The 9,181-nt window shown below is 39.0% G+C and overlaps 1 long non-coding RNA gene across 1 annotated transcript; it reads right to left on the minus strand.

The window, feature by feature from the left end:
• Positions 1-4,224: 4,224 nt before the first annotated feature.
• LOC136366287 (uncharacterized) lies at positions 4,225-8,300 on the minus strand. The gene is made up of 5 exons (XR_010744509.1): positions 8,010-8,300; positions 7,802-7,911; positions 6,172-6,255; positions 4,360-4,665; positions 4,225-4,261 (listed from the first exon to the last, which is right to left on the minus strand). It is a non-coding gene; the product is annotated as an uncharacterized lncRNA (long non-coding RNA).
• Positions 8,301-9,181: the final 881 nt, after the last annotated feature.

Genomic DNA, 9,181 nt, shown 5'->3' on the forward strand with positions numbered 1-9,181 from the left:
AGTAGTCATTAGATTTTATTAGATTTTGTTTGCATTTTGAAACCTCTCTTTAAACACTCTTTGGACAAATGAGACATAGTCAGAGCATGGTTGAGCTTAGCTCAAGAAGTATAATGTGAAGGCAAAGGTGTTGTATTACCATTAAAAAAAAAGTCTTTTTTCAGGAAGTGACAGAGGCAGCAAAGGTGTGTTCCACAGCCCAGTGAAACAGCCTGGCTGCTGAAGCCAGAATGACCCTTGCACAGCTGCCCAGGACACCTGCAGTTGTAGGGCTGAGATGATTTACTAAAAGTGTAAAGAAGATGGAGACATTTGCCTTTTTGCAGGCATTTGCTCTTGTAGGAGAATTCCTGAGAATATAATAATTTTCTGCATAGGTCTGCCATTAATTCTAGGGGCATTTTTTTGGTTGTCTTTTTACAATTTCTCAAATGAGAAGTCAGCCTTCATTTCTTCTGGCTTTTTACTCATCATCATCATCATTATCATCATCATCATCGTCATCATCAGTCCTTTGAAATCTGTCAACCACTCCAAGTTTGGGTTTAACAGCTAAAACTTTTAGGGGTTGTCTTACTAGTGCCTTGCAGCAGCAGAGAAACTAAATTCATAATATGTATTATTTTCTTCTCCTGAAGTCTGCAGCCAGACAGTTTACACCTGATTTATTTCTAATACCACTTGCTGTTAGTGTTTTTCCCTTCCACTGGAATATAGCGGACATTTTTCCGCTGGAAATGAATTAACATATATTTTTCTACACTGAGCAATATTTTAGTACATAGATGTAACACTGATACAACAGCCCCCCTCTGTTGCCTTTGCTCCAATCATCAGAGAAACAAGTCCTTGTTTATGCTGAGGTTCCCATCTGGAGATGTATCCAAATTCTCTTTGAAGTCTGCCTTTTGAAACTTAGGAGAATCTTGCCTAGACTGATGACTCTGTAGTAAAGACTGAGGTTGCCTTTTCTTGAGTTTGTAATGTGAAGTATAGGAAAATACAATTACTTGTCTTTGTGTATAATTTCTTGTGTTGTTCTTATTCTTCATTTATTAACTGTTTGCATGCTTACAACTCACTTAATTTCTAAGGAAAACATCCTGACAACATTGACTTCTTTCTTTTCTGGGGCAGGTTTGCTAAGCTTCCCTGCCTTCCCATGTTATCTCTTGGGGGACTCTAAATATAAGAGTTAGTCTGGTGATGTGACCCAGCTCAGAAAGCCAAATTGGAATTTTCACCCCTAAATGTACAGTTATCTGGGATGATGCTCTCAAATGCAATATATTAGTTTTCAGACAAATACACAAAAGTATGTCCCAGCTAGATTTTGGTTTTCAATGAGAAGATTGTAACTTTTTACAGAATACACCTTATGAAAACTTTGTACTACGTAACTTTTGTGAATAATTGGATTGTACTTTAAACAACTTTTTCAATGAATTTTTCCAGGAGACCAGTTTTCATTTATAAGGCATCAGTGAAGGTACTTGTGAGGAATTCACTACCATTACAGGTTTGGCACTGTATTCATTTTTGCATCCAATTTTATCTAAAGTATTTCCAAATATTGGCATCAAATTGTCTTCCTGTAGTCATAGAGTGAGTAAAACTGCCTTTTTTAATGCAGATACAAAAAAAATAATTTATCTAAGCAAAGCACCAGCCATTCCAAATAGCTATTTTAAATCGCTTTTCCTTCTTTCATTGCCCAAATAATGCAATTCCTAAGATTTTCATTGCTGTAAACACAGCTGCATTCCAGTGTTACTGCATTCATTTCAGATGCATTCCCCTGATGTGATGCAACACAATGACAGGACAGCACTGTGAGACATGGGGATAAAACTGGAGCATTTCCATCAGCAAATGCACTAATTTAGCAGCAGACATGAAATGTGGCATTTACAGGAAATTTAAGCAGACCTCTTCTTTGGAGTAGGTGCATCTTCGTATGTGCGTCTTAACTCATGTCTGGTGACACTTGCAATTCTACCTATTCTAGATTTGATATGAGAAGATCATATGAAAACCAGTTAATCTTGTCTTTCTTTCTCTTTCTTGGGGAATGTATGGTCTTGGTGTATTTTAGGCAATGGTCTGAAAGTGAGACAACTGAAAAATTTGTCTATCTGTTCTATGCACAAGAAGCCACCTATCTGTGACTTGCTATTTGCAGTCTCCCATATTCAGGAAGGGAGCCAAGTCAGAAACCAGCCCTTATTTCTATCACAGCAAGAGGAAGACATCATTCCCATCCTTCTCCTTCACCTCTGCATCATGCACTGGAAATTAAGAGGATGGCAGGAGTGAGTCAGTGTTCCCAACTCTGCAAAAGTCAGTCTTTCCAGAATATCTTTTGAGTGTAACTCTCCTGTTACTTACTGTCAGGAAATAATGCATTGGCCTTAAAATAAATCATCTCTCAACCTATCCCCACGCACACATATGGTCTGCAGTCTCCTACATCTTGCTGGGGTTTACAATACTGCAAGGAGAGCTGTGACAGAGCAGAGACAAAACCTTCAGGGCTTTTAGTCCAACCAGCAGGACAGATAGAGGTAGAAATGGAAGCAAGAGCATCCAAAGTTTGACGTGCCCCTGAAGGTCAGAAAAGTCTTTGTTAATGGCTTTCTTGCTTGCCAGAAAGGATCTTGTAAGAGTATGACTCTGCAGTGAGTTTCTTGAGTATTTTGACAGAATGGTCTCTTGTCTTGATTAAGAGGAAGCCTTAATCCAGAATCATACATTTTTACAGGTTAGAACAGGAGCTCCTGTAAGTCAGACAGAGGCCAGGACTGAAAGTTTATTTGTTTTCATTCTCTTTCCAGAGATGTCGTGTTTTCACTTTTCAGAAGCATACATTAGTTCTTTAATTTAATTTCAAACAGCACGGAGAAGTGATTTTTTGAGGCTTCTTCTCTGCAGAGCAGAAGAGGCACCACTAATCAAAATTAGAACTGTGAATCATGATTTTTTTGCTCCTCTGACCCAGGTACAATGTATTTTAGGCTTTCACTTCCTATGGTCTGTACTGTTCTTTCTGTACTTACAGGCTTTCCCATGGTGTGAATACCTTGTGCTTAGGGTGGGCAGCCCATCATGGCTACCCATCAGTGCCATGGAAGGAGACAAGTGTGCCCTCAAAAAAATAGTAGTTTTGGGCTAAAGGAGATTTTCAGCTGCAGTAAAAATGGGCCTTACTTTGTTACTTGTGATGGAGCCAGACTCTTTTCCACCAGTAAAGAAATTAGAAACCAACGACAAAGCAGCCTTAGGAAAAGACATGTGGGAGGTAGTCACTCCTGTTTCACCAGTAACACAGTCAGATTTGGAGCTCTGTTCATGGGGGGGCACTCAGCTCTTACCAGTTTAACTGGAAATAAGAAGACTCCATATTCTATTGTACAGGATCTACATGATGTTTGCTACTCCTTGGGGAGGATCTTCATCACATAAAACTCCTACTGCCTTTTCAGACATCACTGTGTGTTTTCTGGGATGTCCTAGGCAACCACAAAGCTCCAGCACTTGAGCATCCATAAGTTTCTCATAATTTCATTAAACATTCATTACATCTTCAATGTGTATTTTCTGCAATTCTTTGTCCTACTCTGTGCTTTATTTTATAGTAATAAAATACTATAAATTTTATTTATAGAATTTTATTACTATAAATATAAAATATAAATGTATATTTATATAAATATAAAACAAATATATATATTTATTTTTTATATTATAAATATAAAAACACTATAACTTTTAAATACTGTATTTTGGAAGCTTTTTGTTGCCTGTTTTTTTCTTCCAGAAGAGGGAAGATGAGAAAATAAAGGCAGATATTCACAGGAGCCATTTAGCAAGGATGCTTGACATAATCTTGTCAGTAAAAATGGTGAGAAATAAGGAGGAAAATAGGGAAGGCATTTTTCAGACCTATTTTGGATGTGGTGTTAACTGTGGTATAAAAACTGTTATCCTGTGGTGAAAGCAAGAAGATGTTTATCCTTCAGTAGCTGAGCCCCCCAGCTTGTTCATCCCACTCACCATCCTGCATTGAGGAGGCAAAGGCTTGCAAAACAGTACCCCAGTCCTGTGGTTTGCCCTGCTCCTCACCTGCTGTGCGTGCCCATGGTGCTTCAGAGGGAAACTAAAGCCGGTCCCTCGTGTGGGATGTGACCCTGTGTCCCCCCAGGCTCACTGTCACCTGGTGCTTTGCCGACTGCGTGGATTTTGTGGGGCCACACCATCTGCACTGAGAAGCAGAGCACAAAGTAAACCACAGAAAGCAGGTTAGACAACTTTTGGCACCCAATTCTTATCCCTGTTTGGAAAATAAAGTTCTGCACATACCTTGTATATGAACAGTGTTTACTGTACCTCTGGCGAGGTACAATTTAGTTGCTCCCACAGCAGAGTGATGTGCAGGCTACTTTTCTCTTTCCAGGAAACACCAGCCAGTGAGGAGGCAGAGCAGGCTAGAATTCTCTCTGCCCAGCCCAAGGGGACCCTTTGTGCATCAGGTCCACTTAGGCAAGTTTGAGCAGCCTGTGGTGCCTCTTCTGGCCTTTTGTCATGGTGAGAGTCCAAAAACAGCATGCATGCAAGTGTGTAAAGACAACAACCCCTCCTAAGAAGCCCTAGAAAAGAAATGCTGCTCTGAAAAGAAATAAAAGTATGTTATATAAAAAATGGCATTGTTCTTGATTCTTCCTTCTCTTTGTGAAATTGTCTCTTATTTTCCGAAGAGGAAATACAGTCCTTAAATTAGATCTCACATGGATGCTGGCTCCAGAATTGTGAAAATGAATACACAAGCAATTAAATTTAAAAACAAAAAAATCCCAGCAATGAATCAGGAAAGAAGTCACTGACATTAAAACCAGAGTTATGCAAATTAAGTCATAAACTCTCAGCCAAATTTAGGAAATTTTTTGATCTTTAATTCACTTCACTCTGCCATCAGAATCCTTCTTGCCTATTTTCCCCCAGGATAGAAGTCCATCATTAAATAATGGATGCATAAACCCCTCTTTTTATTTCTTCCTTTAAACAAAGCTCTTTATAGGAAATACTGGAAAGGAGCAAAAATTAAGGATGAAAAGAAACTACAGTGATGGTAAGTGACAAACGAAGCCAGGGCTTGAAGTATTAATTTCATTCTCTGAATTACACTGATCTTATTTGCGAGGTCAGCATATGCATCTTTGTTTAAGAATTCTGGAAAGTCCTTCACAGAGAGAAAGGAGTAAAATACAGTCTTTGTTTGATGTGAAACACACTGAGTTTTGATTTACTTGGTTTTTTATAAACAAGTTGTTTGTTTTGTTTTTTTTTTTTTTTTACTGGACTCTTGCAGTACTACCCTGCAGGATCAGTAAAGCTGTTACTGTGCCATCACGAAACGAACCCTCTGAAGCCACATCATCCATAGGGAAGTGGAGTTGTGAGGTCTTCAGGTAACTCAGAAAAAAATGTTATATGAAATCAAGGGAGAACTGCAACTTTTCAGGGTGGTTGGTGGGCTACGAAATTTGTACTTTGGCTTTAATAATGTTGTGTACTTTTATTAATCTACCCAAAACACTTCAAGTGATCAGTATGCATGTTACAGCCTGGACTGTGCTGCTCAGTACTGCGATTGCCCTGCTCTTAGCAGGCCTTCATGGCTCCCAGGCAAGGTGTTCCCTTCTCCCTGGGGAAGGGACTTAGTGTCAGATTGATTGGTATTTTAAAAAGTCATGGCCCATAGAGATGTTCACAATTATCTAGAAAATACATCCACAGCTGTTAGTGTAGCTAGCTAGTTAGAAACATAGAAAGGCAAAGTCAAATAGGTATAGATTAGGAAAAGCCGCTAAAAACTTCATCGGTAATCTTGCCTCAGTTTGTCATGGATATGAGTTATGACACAGCCAGATCTTTGGCATGATGTGTAATGGGCTCAGCACCTTTTGTTTTTGCAGCCAGTTGATTTCCAGGGAGGTGGTGATGGAGCAAGGGAGCCACTGTCTCTATGTCAATAGTGGACTATTCAGAGCAGAGTTACATCTGTTCATTTTAACTCCAGGAAGACCTCTATACATTTTATCAGCTCAGCTGTAATTAAAAGTAGTAATTGATAGAGAATTAAAGTCTATATAATTAAAAATTACTTGACCTTACCACTATAGATTATTTGATTACAGAAGATAAGGAGGCACTTTCCAATAAGACTCTTTTACTCTTCTGGATTATTCTTGACAGCTCCTGCAATGAAAATGTCAAGACAGCTATGTCAAATGCCCTTGAGTTAACAAGGCACATTATCATGTTTGCAAATTGTTGCCAAATTACACTCATCAAAGGGGTATTTTACTCTGCTGATTGTTCCCCTCACAGTAATACAGAACTAAGACTCTAGAGATGGATGTCCTTGTGCAGTGGCATTTTGTCATGTTGTCAAACCCCAATAATCTTCCTTTGGTTCATCTGTGCTTCTAAAATACCTGCAGTATTACTTGCATTTCTGTACTATTATGTATTATACTTGTCTAACCCATATTATTATCTACACAAGCTGTAAACCTTGAAAGTGGCATTACAGGTCCTTTGTAGGGGGGATGAAGGGCTCTATTGTCATTCATTATACAAAGAGATTAATCAAAGAACTGCTGAAAGAAATGGTTTCAGGGCCTCTGCAAACTAATAAATGTAAGGAATCCTGCATTAGCAACAGACTGATTCTGGTAGACCAGAACAATATGTGTGGAGTACTGGCCTTGGTTGTTTTAACATTTCTAGGCACTGCATAAATAACAAGCATTGCCAATTAATAACATTTTAACAGTCTGTCTTATGGGACAGATAGATGGACAGATGCATAACAAAATTTATATCTATCTTTTTTGAGATTCCTATGTAAATGGCATCGAAATTTCACGAAAATATGCATAGATAGTAGTTACATATATTACTTAAAGCCCTGCTTTGGCACCTGAGATTTGTATGAACATCTCGGTTTTCCTATCAAAAATATTCATGGCCCCTGAGATTAGGAAAAAGAACATGCTCTTCTTCCATTTTTACTTCCTCTTTTTTCTTTTTCCTACAAAAAATAAAAATGAGCAAGTAGAATACAAATAAAAGAATAAAACTTCTTTCTTTTCCTTTTCATATTTCATAATCTGTAAATTGGTCTCACTTTTTTTAAAGTCTTTCTAAATACAAAGCTCAGTAAATGCAAAATGGGTCTCCACATAGAGATGTTGTTGTTTACAATGTGTCATTTCTTCAGCTTTTAGCAAGGAATAAACTCAAAGTAAGTATTATAATGCTGATAACTGTAACAGGAAGAAGCACAACATGTTTTTCTTATCTAGACCAAAGTGGAAGGGGTGCTGTTGCTCACAGAGACAGACTAGAACAGAAAAATACGCTATTTGGAGTACGCTGCTTGGAAACTTCCTTTAAGAAACTAAAACTAAAACTTCACTTTTGTTAGGTAATCTGACCTTTGGATGAGATTGACATCAGTAGGGGGTAGGAGGGTTGAGCTCCCTTTTGTCATCTTTCTTTCCGGTGTGCAAAGTAGCTTTAGAGGCTCCTCTTAAACTCAAATTTTAAATTGCCTTCCTGTGCCAAATTTTACATTCAAGAAAGTAGATGCATAATTTCTCAAGTAAGGGCCTGTATGTGGGGCCCAAATGATACAACGAATGTGTGCAGAACCTTGCATGGACCTGAAGAAAAATGTACAAAGTTGTACATGCACCATAAGTTCATAAAAATATTTTCTTCATTCATTCCAATTTACCTTCTTATTCTGAAAGTCCTGGGCCTGGAGAAATAATATAGCTTCTACAATATTCCAAGATCTGCCTATTTTCTCGCTGAAATTTATGTTCCAGATTTGCTGTACAGTGCCTAAGAAAAAATGTAAATCGTGATTATCAGAGCCAGCATGTAATCAGGAAGCAATTTTATTCAGGCAAAAATCAAGGACAGGGGTTGTGCTGTCTTACCCCATCTGGTGTGCATCTGCATCAAGGAGATGCTTGACGACCTGGGTTTCACAGCTCTTTACAATCCATGGTATCAGGAACCCACAGCCAGTTCTGATTCTGTACTGATAGAACAGAGTCAAAACAGTAAGAAGAAGCCACACTGGCCTGTTTTTTTCCTCTAGGAGCTCAGCATTTCAAGTGACACAATTCAGCTAGGTTAGTGGGGAACCTGGGATCAGCCTCTTCCACAGTGCACCTTGTGTTCCAATAAAATCAGATATCTACAGGTGCCTTCTCTTCCCCTAGGTTACAGATCTGCAGAGATTCAGCACAGAGAAAATTGAAAGGTGGAAGTGGCACTCTTTGCTGGCACTGTCAGAAATGTTGGGGCTTTTTATTAACCTTGTATCAATCCTGATGAATGCAAACATTGAAATAAATAGAAGCACAAAAATCACCATTTCAGTTTGATGTGTGGGGTCTCTGATAAGTAGTCTTTTGTGAAACCCTGCCATTCACTTCCTGAATAACTGCTATTTTACAGCACTTTCAAGAGCTGGCTTTTATGAGCCATTTCTTATCATTACCCACTTATATTTTTCCTGTACTTGAAGCACCAAAGAAGCCACTCATTCTGTAGTCCCTGCATCCACTCTGCCAGCATCCCAGCAGCACACAGCATGCATATGTATATTAACCAAGTGGAAAATTCCACTGAATGGGAGCATTCATAGTAGTCTTCCAAGCTTATACCAGTTTCTGTAAGTCAGGGGAGTGGAGGTATTCACTTTCACTGCAGCAGTTTGCCAAGAGCATTCATTGTTCACTGATTCCTGCCCTCCTTCCATACTCTGTGGGCAAGCCACATGTGAAGATTGTCAGGACTCCTGTTTGATGCATGCCCATGTGTAGGAATTAAGAGCCCTGGTTTGATCCCTGACACCTACTGTCTAAGTTCTGATTTATCTTCCCCTCTCAGTTACAACTCTAAGAGATTACTCTCCTCCCTCCTCAGCATACTGAACTTTTCCTTCCTTCCAGCAGCAATTCATACAGTCGATCTCACCCTAACTCCCAGGAGTCACTGCAAGCCACCAAACAGTGACAGATAAAAATGAGCTGTTTGAATGGAAAGGGAGTGGCGCAGACTTAGCAAACGACCAAGGAAAGGCTGTGCTGTGGCAGTGATG

The sequence above is a fragment of the Sylvia atricapilla genome, chromosome 1, assembly GCF_009819655.1.
Source record: "Sylvia atricapilla isolate bSylAtr1 chromosome 1, bSylAtr1.pri, whole genome shotgun sequence".
Lineage (NCBI taxonomy): Eukaryota > Metazoa > Chordata > Aves > Passeriformes > Sylviidae > Sylvia > Sylvia atricapilla.